Raw genomic sequence first — 15208 nt, forward strand, 5'->3', positions numbered from 1 at the left:
GCAGAAAGAGGTGACCAGCTGCAGGGAATAAGAAAATAAACAAAAAAAAGGTTCTCACCCTCTAAGTACAGTCATGGAATTCCAGCTCCTGACTGGCACAGAGCACAGAATGCCATGGGGTCAGTGAGACACAGGAACCCAAACCTTTCTGTCAAGAGGATATTTTGACCAAACAAAAAGAAGGTTGCAGCCAGGTGGGGTTGGTCTCTTCTCCCAAGCCACAGGACAAGAGGAAATGGGTTCAAGTTGTGCTGGGGAGGTTTAGATGGGATTGTAGGGAACATTTCTTCTCCAAAAGGGCTGTCAGTGGAACAGGGAAGTGCTGGAGCCCCCATCCCTGACGGGATTGAACAGACCCTGGGGACATGGTTAGTGCTGGGACTGGCAGTGCTGGGGAAGGGTTGGAATATTCCAGCCTGAGGGACAGCAGAATTGTTGTTGTGAGACTGTCACAAACCTCCTGAGGCTACAGCTAAAGCCAAACCAGCTTCAGACTCCCAGTCCTCCCTAAAAAGCTGCTGGAGTCTGATGTTGCTGTTGTCCAACCCTGTTTACAACTTGGGTTGTAATATTAGAACCATCCAAAAATAGCAGGAGTTCAAACAGTGCCACTGAGGAAGGGACTGAGACGTTGAGCTACATTGAGACAAACTGAAAACTTCTGGTGGAGAAACAATCAGCCCTAACCTCCTTCCACAAAATTCACACTGCCATCACCACAGAAAAAATATTTCAAGTAAATCCTTTTGGACCAGCTTAACAGATTTCCCAAGACACCGAGCTCTTCCTGAAAGGGGACACTGCTGCTTTTCTTACTATTAAAATTTAAAAAAAACCATGGAAAAATGTGATCAGAATATGATCTTTGACTTTAAAGTCAGGAGACAATGGATGAAACCACTGGAACCAACCTTGCACTCAAAGGCAACCTAAACCTAACACCACCAACACTGAAACCTTGGGAAGCCATTCCCACATTCAAATTATTCCCAAAGGATTCCTGACACGAGCCAGGCTCTGTGGGAGCACCTTGACTGGCAGGGGAAGGTGTCACCAAGCTGGCCCAGCCAACACCCCTGTGACACACCCACAGGGTGGGGCTGGGATTTGAGCAGGGATCCAGCACAGGGATGAAAGGAAAGCTGTTCCCTTCGTCCTTTAGAGATGAGCATTCCCCACTCCAGACAAGGAACGTCGATTCCTGGTTTTCTCCCAAAGCCAGAGTGGTTTCAGGAGGAGGGAAAGCCTAATGACAGTGCTGACTGCAGGGACATTTCCTGGTGGCCATGGCTTGGTCCAGAAGGTTTGGATGACAGCCAGGAGTAGTTTTAAAGTCATTTAATGTGCTTATAAAAAAATATGAGGATAAAGTCCCTCTCATCACACAGTGCAGTTGCTTCATGAGTGTGTCAGGGGTTCCTCTGATGTCCTGTCAGCCCTGAGCAGTGGCTGCTGACACCATCCCTGAGGAACACAGGAGCAAACAGCAGAGCTGCACCACTCAAACCACCAGAAAACAACAGGACCTGGTTGCAAACCCCATAAATTCAACACTAAATTTAAACCCCTGTAGACTGAAATGGAGGTCTCTGTGGTGTGACTGTAACGAAAGTCACAACTCAACCCATAAAACCCCCCCCGCACCATCCTCTACCATCACCCTCCAGCTCAATGGGTGCTTAAAACTGAGTCCAAAATAAAAATTCCACGCCAGAAAAAATCATGAGGAGCAGCAGCACGCTGGAAAAACCCCCTCACACAGGCAGGGCCTGGAATGATTTTAAACCTTTATCCCACTGAGGAGGCTTTGCTTCAGATGCTGCAGGAGACACGACTGAGACACTGAACCCGGAGATGAGCATTTATCCTCTGCAATGTTAAATCGTGGTGCCATTTTTACCAACTCAGCCCACACCTCATTAATCTGAAACCCTAGAGGCTTTGCTTCAGGTGCTGCAGGAGACACTGAACCCGGAGATGAGCAGTTATCCTCTGCAATGTTAAATCGTGGTGCCATTTTTACCAACTCAGCCCACACCTCATTAATCTGAAACCCTGCTCAGATCAGCAATAAATAAAAAGAATCGCTGGGTCTCGCTTCTTTGGTGGTTTAAATAACTCTGAAAGGAAGCAAAACAGGAATTCTGTGGAGATTCTGAGACCTGCTTGCCCTGTCCTCTCATGAGAGGATCCCTCCTAGGATCCAGCCATGAAAGGGACCTGGGGAAAGCAGGGGCAAAGTTTTCAGTGAAATTGGGTAGATTTAGATCAGGCATAGGGAAGAAATTCTTCCCTGTTGCCCAGAGCAGCTGTGGCTGTCCCTGGGTCCCTGGAATGTCCAAGGCCAGGCTGGACAGGGCTTGGAGCACCTGGGACAGTGGGAGTGTCCCAAAGCAGGGGACAGCACTGGATGGGCTGAAAGGTCCCTTCTAACCCATCCCATGGTCCCAGCATTCTGAAATAGGGTGGGAGCAACCAATGGCATCCAAACCAGCAAATATAAGGATCTTGTGTTCAAATGGATCAATCAATTTCATGTTCTTACAAAACTTGCTTCTTTGCTAATTATTCTGATAGTCAGAACTCAGCCTTCATATTTCCATATCGAGAGTGAGTCATTCTGGGTGGAAAACCAAATGGGAGAAGTTCCCCTGCACTCTGTACCAGCATCAACATGAAAACGAACACCACACTTCATAACTAAAACTAAAATTTTATAACTAAAATGCAGGAATTAGCAAATCCCCACGGCAAACAGAGAGATCAGCTCTCACACAGCCCACTGAGGGTGCACAACTTTTCCCAGCCAAAGGCTTTGGGAAGAAGGAAATCCCATCCCAGCAATGAACATTACTGGCTGGATGTCCCAGCTCAAGCAGCAGCTCTGCCTCCTCTGAGAGCAGCTGGAAGTTACAGGGGAGGATAAAGACAGGACTAGGGAAAACACGCTCTGAAATCTCAGAATCCTCTTTACAAGTGATCTACATCCCCAATTAGTTTAACAGACACATTAACGAGGTCAGGGGACTGTCCCTGGTCCCATTTCAGGCTGGTCAGGTCCTGGACCTTCTCCTCTTCCCAAGGATGACACTCAGTGGAAAATCTGCCACCCTCCAAAGGCTTTGAACCACGAAAAGATGGAATCATGGAACAGTTCAGCTTGGAAAAGCCCTCTAGGACCATCAAGTCCAACTGTTGTCCCCCTGCACTGCCAAGGCCACCACTAAACCCATCATCCCCTGGTGATGGACCCCCCCAAACACACAGAGCAGGACACAGGTCCTGCAACACTCTTAAGGCTTTTCACAGAATTTTCCCCAAAATCATGCCTTGTACTCAGCAAAAGCATGGAGAAAGGAAGAGACAACTTGATGTTGCTCAGTCAGCTCAGGGGATATCAGGTGCTCCTGGGGTTTTTAATTTATTTTGGTTTCATTTGCTTTGTTTTTTAAAATTAATTAATTTAAAGGTTTTATTTGAGAGGGTCAACCCTACACTCTCAGGAATAATCAGGTTTGTTTCCTCGTTTCTTTCAAAGGAATGGAAACACTCCTGGTTTTCCTTTCCCAAACCATTTTCTGTTTGATCTCTGCACCACAGCCAGCACCAATTCCTTACTGACAGCCCTGCTCCACACAGGAACCCAGCACGGAGCACTTTGGCTGGCACTACACAGGAATCTCGAAAAAGAAAGGGAAAGTCTGGTTCATTATTCAAGCTGTGCTCTCCTGTGCTTCCACTTCAGGAAATCCTACTCCAGGTGTTTTCCAGAACACCTGCAACACCTCCTGCCTTTCTTCTGCTCTTCTGTGGAGCTGGCAAGCTTCTGGAGTTCAGTGGATTCTGCCATAAATAAATCATTTTCTCTGCATTAAACAACATCACAGCGGCACTTTTGTTCTGGGAGGGGCTGCAGAGCCCCCGTGGTCCCTCTCCATGGTGTTCACCCTTCCCATGCACCTCTGTAGGAAATCATCCTCCAAATCAGGTTCTGGCCACTGTTTGCTGTTCCCGTTTTTGGGAGGGAGATTCCTCACTGCTTCATCTCCATGAGCCACCGAGCAAGGCTGGGGCAGTTTCCAGCTTCCCAAGTGCTGCTGCTGGCACCCCGGGCTCCCCCTGCTCCTGCTGAGCTGCTGCCTCACTCCAGGAGGGTAAGGAAGACCCACTTCCATTTATTTTAATATCTACCAACAGTGTGTGGCTGCCATTCCTCCTCCCTGCCACAGCACCACTGGAAGTCTGAGACAGGGAGGGATCAAAAGTACCTTTGATGACCTGGGCTGACGTGATGTGAAGGAGATTTTTCCACTGGGTCCCACCTGGTGGATTCAATCAGACTGAAAAGCACTTGCTCTGCACCTAGTGCTCAGGATGTGTTATTTCAAAAGCTGTTCCAAACTTCTGGCTGTGTGTCTCCATAAACTCCGATTTCCCTGCAGAGGCAGCCTGGGATAATTCCTAAGTGAAAACTGATCTTAGCAAGGAATCAATCACTGGCCATTTACTAATAAAATCAAATCCTGTTTGAGTGGAATTAGCCCTTTGAAATTGTCCAGTCCTGCTTTTCCTGCTCTGGCACAAGGCCCTCTGTGCAGTTTTTCAGGAGAGCAGGTGCATCCTGGTTTATCACCTGCAGATTTCTGATACATCACATTTTGATGGTCACAGCCACAGAGAGCCAAGCTCCTCTGGGAACAAACACAAATCCAGGGATGCACTCCAGGAATTTCACCAGGAGCTGTGACTGAAATCAGTGGTGTCCACCAAACCTCGTTAGTTTTGAGGGATTTGTGTCTTCCCTCCGATGAGAATGGCCAGAAATGAGCTGGTTTTGGGGCTTCCCGGGATGGTCTGGGTTGGGGGAGCTGCTCAGGCTGAGGGGAGGATTAGAGGGCAACCTTTAAAAAGAAGGAATGGCCACCCCTGGTGTTGTCCTGGCTCTGTTTCTCCTCCATCTGGGCCAGCCTGGCATCTCCTCCACCTCCCTCACGGCATTTCCTGACAGCCCCTCCAGCAGAAATCAGAGCTGCCAGGAGCTCTGTGCCAGCCATTCCAGCAGCCCCAGCTCCTGGCAGAGCCCAGGGAGCAGCTCCCACTTCTCCCTTCAGCAGGGCCACCACCCAGCCAGCCCCAGACCTGTCCTGCTCTTTTCTCCACGGGGACAGGAGGATGAGGACGTGCAGGTGTCCCCAGCAGGAGACTCCACACTTCCATGATTCCCACTTGCACTGGCATCTCTCACTGGGTAAATATCGTTCATTAATTCCTGTCTGGGGTGAATCTGACACCACTGGATTTGGCACCACTCGTGTATAAAACTGTGCCTAGAGGGAATCACCCCTGCGGGTCTGACAAGCAAACACCACCATTCACCAGGATAATCCTGATTAATATCTCACTTATTACCACAACTCATTGAAAATGCACATTTAAATACCAAAATCCCATTTTCCATGGAAAATTTCCTCCCTTGTTCATGAGGAGAATTTTGAAGCCAACACCAGAACCTGATAAAAAACAGCTTTTTAAAAATATTTTTTCTTTTTTTTTTTTTCCAGTGGAGCACCTGCCCCTCCAGAAGCTGCTCAAGGTTTTGGATGGGAAAAAGACTTTCCAGGACTGGAGACACTGACTCCTGTCAGCAGCACAGCTGATAGCAGGCACAAAGCAAGATAAGACACTCCAGCTTATTCCCTTCCTATCAAGATGGAAGTGAACATCTTATTTACGGGGCTGGCACAGATACAGTGACCTGAGCAACAACAGGAACCAGCTCTCGTTCCACAGCGTCCTCCTGTGGCATAACATTAGGAAAATGATCCTTTTAATTAGCATGGGGAACAACAACAACAAAAAAAAATAAAAAAAATCCCAGTCTCAGCATGAAAAGCCCTGAAATCAAATGGATTCTAGCAAACAAAACCTAAATTCCTTCTATTAATGCGCTCTCTTTGTCGCAATCTCACATCAAAGAGCAAAGAAATCTCCCTGCAGGAAAAACCTCCACGGTGGCAGGTCTGGAAAAGCAGCAAACAGGATTTCACAGGTATTTCTTGGGACAACACGTCCTACTTGCTGCCATTGGGTGACGTGATAGGACACATCAGGGACAAAGTGACTTAAAATGGGTCCCTTTTGCAGCTAAATTTTATATATTTAGCACCAAACAGCGGCAGGAAGCCACGGGGTAAACACGAGGGTGAGGTGGATCCCTCTTGAAGACTCTCCTCAAGCTCTGGCACCAATAAATAATATCCCAGTGGAGTCAGCCCTTCCCAGGAAAACCCCAAGAAATAAAAGGGCACATTTCCCATTTGGAGACCCACGGGAAGGGCACCACACATCCCAGCCGAGTGTAACCCAACCCTGGCAGTGAAACTGCACCCAGAGCTGAAACCACGGGATGGAATTCTCATTTAGCATTCCCGTGGCTCTGCAGGTTTCACAGGGGGGACTCCTCACCAGCAGCACCTTTTCCCCTAAAATCTTGTTGCAGGATGTGAGGTCTGCCCCAAGTTTAGGAACCAGGACGTGATCAATGCCGTTCTCTGAGGTAATACTTTGTCATTCCTGCATTTTCTTCAAAGAGCCTCACAGAAATCCCAATTTTAACCTATTTTCCTCAGACCTGCAGAAGCCAGGAGTCGTTCTAACAGCGTGAAGCCAGTTACTCATCTTTAGTCAATTCAGCTTTTTTAATTAACAGTCTTTTAGAGAATTCCTAACCCAAGGAGCACAGGCTGCTGTTTGGGGCTGGCTGAGGCATTCCTGGCTCGGCACAGAGGGGCACCCTTGGGATTTCTGCTGGAAAAGATGGAGCAGGGCCCTGGCTGGCTGCTGTGAGGTGCAAATGTTCCCAGTTTTAATCCTCTTTTATGGAGAGAGAGGATTAGTGGTTATGCTGGACTACCACAGGAAAAGAGAATGGCAGGGGGTGACACAGGAGGGTTTGAGCAGGAGGGTGGGGACAGAGATGCCACAGCCGTGTCCCAACAAGGCTCCAAGGTGGGAAGCATCACCACGTGTCCAGCCTTGGCTCCATCTGGGAATATCCTCAGTTGGAAAGGATCCACAGGATCACCAATCCAAGCCCAGGCCCTGCACAGACACCCCAGCAATGCCACTCTGTCCCTGGCAGCGCTGTCCAAGCAGCCCCAGGGCCGTGCCCCTTCCCTGGGGAGCCTGGGCAGTGCCAGCACCCCTGGGAAAGAACCTTTCCCTGATATCCAACCTGATACCAGCCTGATACCAGCCTGATACCCAGCCTGACCTTCCCTTGGCACAGCTGAACACCATTTCCCAGATCCTGCCCCTGGTCACACAGAGCAGAGCTGCCCCTCCTGAGGAAGCTGCAGCCCCAGGGAGTCTCCCTCAGCCTCCTCTCCTCCAGGCTGGACAAACCCAGCCCCTTCCTCATCCCTGTGTTCCTCCTGTGGACACTCTCCAACACCTTTGTACCTTTTCTTGTGGTGGTGCCCAAAATGACAATGGACCACCCTAAGGATTCAGTCCTCACATGGCATTAACTCAAGATCAGCACGTGGTAAGGACAGACAGTACAGCCCTAATCACGTTTAATTATCAAACTTCCACCCAAAATGGCAGCCTGGCCACTGCTTCTTGAAGTTCGAGTGGTTCAAGAACACGTCTGCTTGGCTGCCCTGCAAAATATGCACTTGAGGAGGAAAACTCCCCAGAAAATCCTCTGGGACTAATGAACATAAGGACCTGGAGCTGCTGGAGGAAATCCAGAGGAGCCCCTCAGTTCCCAGGGATCCGGGCTGGGAGAGCTGGGAATGTTCACCTGGAGAGAAAGATCCAGGGAGAGCTTCCAGCACATTCCAGGGGCTCCAGGAGAGCTGCAGAGGGACTGGGGACAAGGGACAGGAGCCAGGGAATGGCTGCCAGTGCCAGAGGGCAGCCATGGATGGGATGTTGGCCATGAGGAATTGCTGGCTGGGCTGGAATTGCCAGAGCAGCTGGGGCTGCCCCTGATCCCTGCAGTGCCCAGGGCCAGGCTGGACACTGGGGCTGGACACTGGGACAGTGGCAGGTGTCCCTGCCATGGCACGAGATGAGCTTTAAGGTCCTTCCAGCCCAAACCATTCCACAATTCCATGATGACTCCATGACCCCAAAAAGGGAAACTGACCCTGTGCAAACCCAGCAGGTAGGTGAGAAAACCCCATGAGAAAATCCCACGTCACACTCGCAGCCTCACATCAAAATTTGTGTTTTCTGGAGGGGAAAAAATTGCATTTCCAGCCCAACTACACCAGAGAGATTTGCCTGCCAGTCTTTCAGGTCTAAAGCTGGGTTTAAACTGATCCCACACTGACAGAGCCTGCTGAGCAGGCCAGGTGCTCTCCGTGTCCCTCGGGACCCGGCTGCCTCCCACAGGGGACTCTGCACACCCAGAGAGAGCAGCCAGAACTGAGCATCCTGGAATTCCAGCCCTGACCCACCCTCACGCTGTGCTTTCCCTGCTTTGAGCATGGTGTGCAAATCCTGAGGGAATTCCAGCCTTCCACAGCCCCTCTCACAACCCCACCCCATAAGCTGAAAATGGACCATGGATTTTTATTTGCTGCCACATTCTGTTCTTCAGGTGTCTTTCACGTCTCTCCACCACCACCTCCATCTGCATACACTTCTGATTATCAGGGCTGAAGTATTCCAACCATTCCCAGGGAAATTCACAGTTTCCTTCCGGAGCAAGGGACCAAAATCACAATCTACCCCTAAATCCACGGGAATGCTCATGATGCAGAATTGATAAGCCTGAAAATAACCCAACTTTCAACCCAAAGCGACCACAAGAAGAGCTCTGAATCCACAGCTCCTTCCAGGGAGGGAAGGGAGCAGCACTATGAAGTCCCTTCTCCTTCCAAAGGGAAATCAGGAGTGAAAGGATTTTCCTGGTGCCCGAGGAAGCGACTGCAGAAGCAGCAGGAGACTCTAAAGGCTGACACCAAGAATAAACTTCTTCATTTACACAGCACTCCCCAGCATCAATAAAACATGGGCACTCGGGGCTGTGGTTTTGCAAGTATTTTTGACCCAGAGTATGAAGTTTTCCAAGTCATCCCTGTTTGATTCCTTTAATTAGATGCTTATGTAATGAACAGTGGGAGGGACTCGGTTACTCCTGGATTGGATCACAAGCAAGCGTGGTCTGTGAGTGAAAATACACTTTCATGGCTTTTCCCTTCTGTGTTTGAGGTCAGCTGAATTTTGTAGGTCTGAACAAGTTGAGTTTCCCTCCGAGTCGCTGCAGGATCTGAGCAACCCATTTATTATTTATAGGCAGCACACAAACAATTCACACATCTGCCAAACAAAAACAACAACAAAAATAATGCTCTGAACCAAGGAGGCTCCTGCTGCCATCCTCCAGCACAAAACCAGGCTCCACACCCCGGCAAAAGGGTGAGAAAGGGTGCAAAACAAGAAGGGAAGGAGGTGCTGGAATTCCCAATCCTACTGAGATGGAATCCACCTGCCATCCACAGCATCCACAGGGTTTTTGTACAGCTACATCTTTTTTTTCTTCCAGGAGGGAAAAAAGATGGAATTTCATTGACATCAAAATGTCAGCGTGGATCAGGACACGCTGAGAGCTCCACCAAACACAGCCCACAGCTCCCTGGGTTCCATCTGGCACTGCAAGGGATTCCCTCTTGGAATTCTTCTTGGATTCTGGAGTCTGGCAAGCAGCTCATCCACAACAAACCCAGAGCAGCCTCAGAGTCCTGCCCAAAAACCTGGGGAAAACCTCTCACACTCGGGTGGAACACAGGGACAGCTCCTGGCTGTAGCTGTGCTGATCCCAAAGGATAAGTAAGGGGCTCTGAGGTTTCCCAGGAATTGGACAAACCCCAACCAGCCCTCCCCCTGGCAACTGCATCAGCCCCCAGTTTTGGGGGAAAAAAACCCCAGAAGGACCAGAATTGGGGAATACACGAATATTGAACCCCACTGCAATTGCTGCAGTGGGCACAGAACAAATCTGAATTTCCCCAAGGCTGGGAGGTCCTGGATGCTCCAGGTGAGAGGTTCCTCCTCCCTGGCACAAAGCCTTGCACAATTCTGGGCCTTAAAACTTTTCTCACACTCCACTGCAACCTTTAGGTCAGGAAGTGGAGAGGGCTTCTGGTGGGAGTTCTAGTTTGAGAGATAAAAGTCACCAGTGATGTTCCCAGTTCTATAATTTGCCATGTTTGGAAACCACGGGGGTTTTGCCAGGATTTATTTACCTGGTTTGGATTCACAGGCAAAACGAGCTGATGAAGAGATCCATGAGAGCAGACACACAAATCCAATCACTAAAATAAGAGAGAAATGGATCAGGGCAGGGGTGTGGACCTGCACCCCACAGTGGGAAAGCACTAAAATGACCTAACAAAAGCTGAATTCCAAACCCTAAGAGGATGGATTCCCTTTAAACACACCCAGGGACAGGGTTCCACTTCACCCAAGGGAATGGCTGCAGCTCTGTCAGGGGGTTTAGGCCAGATTTTGGAAAAGGTTCTTTCCCCAGAGGGTATGGGGCACTCAACAGTACCAGTAAAATCCTCACTGTGCAGCAGAAGTTATTTTAAACCCCCCAAAAAAGTGGTTTAAAATTATTTTATTAAATACCTTGGGCACTGGGTAACACAAAATATCTGAACTGTGTGGTTTTTTCCCACAGATCAACTTCAGAAGCAGCCTAAGGAAGATAAAAGTCCAAGGCTGAATTCCACAGAACTCCCTGCACCAAAAATCATCAACACAACCCCACCACTCCTACTGACAGCACAAAATGCTCTGATGTAGAAAAGAGTGGATTAAATTTCCTTGGTAAAAGGGATTCAGGAGCACAGCAGAGTTCACTGTGCCCTGCTGCCTTCCTGGAAGACAATTTCCCAGATGAGAGGAAGGTAATGCATAAAAAATAATAATTCCCAAACTCTTCAAGAGAGAGGAACTGCATGGAGACCTCCCTCCTTTGGAAAAACAATGGAAATATTCCCAGAGCTTGTGCATGCACATGGCAGAAGTTGGACATGACCAGCACGGACACCAAGAGTGGTCCCAGTGCTCCCAGTCTGGGCTCCTCCACTCTCCAGGGATTCCTTGGTGTCTCCTAAAGCCTGAAATATTCCAGGCCTGAGCTTGCCAGAGGTTAAACTGCCTGGTTTAAGGCTGAAAAAAGGTGATCCAGGTTCCTGAGAGACAGAAAAGTGATGAATTCCCAGCATGTGAAGAATTCCTCACGCCATGACACGCGTGGGCTGCAGGTGGACACCAGAGCAGCTGAGCAGGCTCAGGGAATCTGAACAGGGAATTCCAGACAATTAAAGGCAGGAAAAACCCCACGGTGGCCAAGCTCCCTTGGAGCAAAGAGCTCTTTGCTCATGGAATCGTGGAGTTGGGGAAGCCCTCTGAGAGCAGAGAGTCCAACATCAACTCAGCCCCACCGTGCTCACCGCCAAACCACAGCCTCAGGTGCCAGACTGGACAGCTCCAGGGGTGGGGATTCCACCACTTCCCTGAGCTCAATCCCCCAAATTTGCCATTTTCCTGGGGGAGCAGCACGGAGGCGCAACCTCCCACCCACACCAAGGATCCTCACTGCCAGGGCTGGGTTTTCCAGGATGGTTTCATGGAACTTCTGCAATGTTTGTTGTCCTGGCCAAGTCACCTCTGTCACGCCACACATCTCCTAAACCCTAAAGTATTCCAAGAGCTGCACAAAACCCGCAGGGGATGAGGCTGAGGGCTCCCAGCTCGCCATGTTTATGGCCTGTGCACAAGAGGTCACCACAAAACCTCACAAAAATGACGTGAGGCTCACGGAAAACAACCAGGATGCAACAGAACTCCACAGAAACCAACTGAGACAGTCTGCAAAACACCAAACACACCCAGAAACCACAGAGGAAGATGAGAGGATTGAAATGAACCCCGGGCTGTGGCACTCGCTGGAATCATGGAGTGGGTTGGGTTGGAAGGGATCATAAATCCCATCCCATCTTCCCACCATCCCAGGCTGCTCCAAGCCCCATCCAGCCTGGCCTTGGACATTTCCAGGGATGGATGGGCAAGGTTAAAACCTGGGAAAATTCAGTGGTTACAATCCTCAGCTTTCCACAAGCACCATCATCATCATCATCATGCACTTCCTTTCTCCCTCAACAGGAAAAAAAAATAAAAATCATTGCTCCCAGTTTTACCACCAGCACGAAAATTTCAATGAAGATGAACAAGTGTCTCACCTATTTCCTCAATATTTGGGAATTGAAACTTCACTGTGAGAGGATTTGGAAGTTGTGATGTGGGTGAAGGAGAAGAAAGGATGAAGTTCACATGGGGAATGCTCTCAGGATCTGGGAAGAGGATCTAAAACCATGCTCAGAGACCAGCAAGGCTTAGAAACAAAACCTCAACAGCCAGGCCCTGCCTGAGGGATTAAAAATCCCAAATCCTGGAAATAACAGTCCAGTGAAGGAGAAAAAAAAATAACACAAACACAAAGCAGAGTTCCCAAACTTGGACAGAGAAAACATCTCCCCATGCAACAAAAATCACCTGCAGCTGCAAGAAAGCTTAACTTGGTCACCTCAAATGGAGGAAGAGTCCTGAGCTGAATTATTTCTGTCCCTTAATTATTATTTACACGAAAAAGGGCCTGAGCACCTCAGTCACAGGCAGGTCTGTCCTGAGCCAGATGTTTTAGAGCACTTTTTTTGGGTATTTTAACACATAGCCAGTCACACCCCTTTTTTATAGGCAATTCACAGCCAATTTTTGGGTATTTTAAATGGAGGGGAGGTGAGTGATTAACAGGTTTCAACTCGCTCCCAACCTCCTGGACAGAGGGAGGAAAATTATACATGTGCAGAATGTAAAGAAAAATAAAAGGGAGGGGGAAAAGGGGGTAAAAGGGGAAAAAAGAGGGGTGACAGAGAAATAAAGGGGGGGAAAGGGAGAATGAAGGGGAACTTCATCAATGAGCTCAGAGGTCTTTTCCAGCCTAACTGGTTCTGTGATTCGGGAAAGAAATAGGAGGTGAAGGGGGAAAAAAACAAAGAGAAAGGGGAGAAAAATGGGGCATGAAGAGGAGCTTCATCAAGGCTGGAGTCTTTTATCTCTGAGGCATTTTACAGCTTAATTGATTATGGGAGGGAAAGGGGAGATGAAGGGAAAAAAATGGGGTGAAGAAAAAAAGGGGGTGAAAAGGAAAAAAAAAGGGGGTCAAAGGAAAAAAAAAAGGGGAGATTAAAAGAAAAAAAAAAGGGGTAAAGAGTAAAAAAATGAGGGTGAAGGCAAAAAAGTGGGGGTGAAGAAAAAAAGGGGGAGGGTTAAGGGAAAAAAAAAGGGAGTGTAAAGGAAAAAAAAGAGGGGGTGAAAGGAAAAAAAGGGGAGGTTAAAAAAAGGGGGGTGAAGAGTAAAAAAATGGGAGTGAAAGCGAAGAAAAAAAAGGAGGGATTAAGAAAAAAAGGGGGGAGGGTTAAGGGGGAAAAAAGGGAGTGTAAAGGGAAAAAAAGAGGGGGTGAAAGGAAAAAGGGGAGATTAAAAAAAGGGGGGTGAAGAGTAAAAAAATGGGGGTGAAAGCAAAAAAGTGGGGGTGAAGGCGAAAAAAATGGGTGAAGGCAAAAAAAAATAGAGGTGAAGAAAAACAGGGGGGATGAAGAAAAAAAAGGGGGAAGGGTTAAGGGGAAAATAAAGGAGGGATAATGGAGGAGGAGAAAAAAAAAAAAAGAAAAAGGTGGCTCGGGCCAAAAGCAGGAAAGCAGGGGCTCCGAGAACGGCAGGAAAAAGGGCGAAGCAAAAGCCCCGCCAATGTCTGCGGCCGCGGCCCAACTTCCCCGCCCGGCCCGGCCGGGCCCGGCTCGGCCCGGCCCTGGCTCCGAGGCCGCCCCGCACCCGCCGCCCCCGCGGCGGAGGAGGCCGGGGACAGCGAGAGGGGGGGAGCGGGACGTATGGCGTCATAGCGCCGCGCCGCCGCCATCTTGGGGAGGGCGAGGGCGGCGGGGGCGGCCATAGGCGGGAGGTCGGCGCCATCTTGGGGAGGGCGGGGAGGCCATAGGAGGGAGGTCGGCGCCATCTTGGGGAGGGCGTGAGGGGGGCCGGCGCCATCTTGGGGAGGTCGCGGCCGTTGCCGCCTCAGGGGCGCGGGGCCTGGGCAGGGCGGGAGCGCTGCTGAAAAAGGGCACGGAAATTGAGGGGAAAAGCGCTTGAAATAAATTTATTTTGGAGATATTTGTGGTGGGGGAATCCAGTTTAAAATGGAAGTTGCGGAAAAATAAATTTTAAATAGATTTTTTTTTCTTTGTCATATTTTTGGTGGGAAAAATCAGTTTAAAGTTGTTTTTTCCTCACATATTTTTGGTAGGAAAAATCAGTTTAAAATTGATTTTTTTTTCCTCCCGTATTTTTGGTGGGAATAATCAGTTTAAAATTGATTTTTTTTTTCCCTCGCGTATTTTTGGTGGAAAAATCCACTTTGAAATAGAAGTTGCAGAAGAATCCGTTTTAAATAGATTTTTGTCATATTTTTCATGGGGAAAACCAGCTTAAAATAAAAAGTTTTTTGGCGTCTTTTTGGTGGACAAATCCAGTTTAAAATGGGAGTTGCGGGGAAAACAGTTTAAAATAAAAATTTTTTTTGCATGTTTTTGGTGGAAAAACCCAGTTTGAAATAGAAGTTGCGAAAACATCAGTTTTAAATAGAATTTTTTTGTTTCATGTTTTTGGTGGGGAAAGCGCATTTAAAATAGAAGTTGTGGAAAAATCAGTTTAAAATACGTTTTTTTTTCCCTTGGCCTTATTTTTGGTGGAAAAGCCAGTTTAAAATGGAAGTTATGGAAAAAACATTTTAAAATTAAAAAAATTTTTGGCATGTTTTTGGTAAACAAATCCAGTTCAAAATGGGAGTTGTGCAAAAATCAGTTTAAAAGAGAAAGGTTTTTTTCATATTTTTGGTGGGAAAATACAGAGTAAAATGGATGTTGCAGAAAAATCAGTTTAAAATAGATTTTTTTCCCCCATATTTTTGGTGGAATAATCCAGTGTAAAATGGAAGTTGTGAAAAATTCAGTTTAAAATGTATTTCTTTTCCCCCCCCCATATTTTTGGTGAGAAAATCCAGTTTAAAATGTAAATTCCTGGAAAATGCCTTTCAAAATAGGCATTTTGAAAAAAAAAAATCTCTAAAATA

General features: G+C 48.1%; 1 long non-coding RNA gene across 2 annotated transcripts; it reads right to left on the reverse strand.

Annotated features, from left to right (window-relative positions):
- Window positions 1–8085: 8085 nt before the first annotated feature.
- Window positions 8086–13273, reverse strand: LOC120503053. 2 transcript variants are annotated; one of them, XR_005627654.1, is made up of 4 exons: window positions 12264–13273; window positions 10645–10714; window positions 10260–10328; window positions 8086–9767 (listed from the first exon to the last, which is right to left on the reverse strand). It is a non-coding gene; the product is annotated as an uncharacterized LOC120503053 (long non-coding RNA). The 2 variants fall into 2 exon arrangements; XR_005627655.1 differs by lacking the exon at window positions 10645–10714.
- Between the last annotated feature and the right edge of the window lie 1935 nt (window positions 13274–15208).

This window comes from Passer montanus, unplaced genomic scaffold, assembly GCF_014805655.1.
Source record: "Passer montanus isolate IOZ18808 unplaced genomic scaffold, ASM1480565v1 scaffold240, whole genome shotgun sequence".
Lineage (NCBI taxonomy): Eukaryota > Metazoa > Chordata > Aves > Passeriformes > Passeridae > Passer > Passer montanus.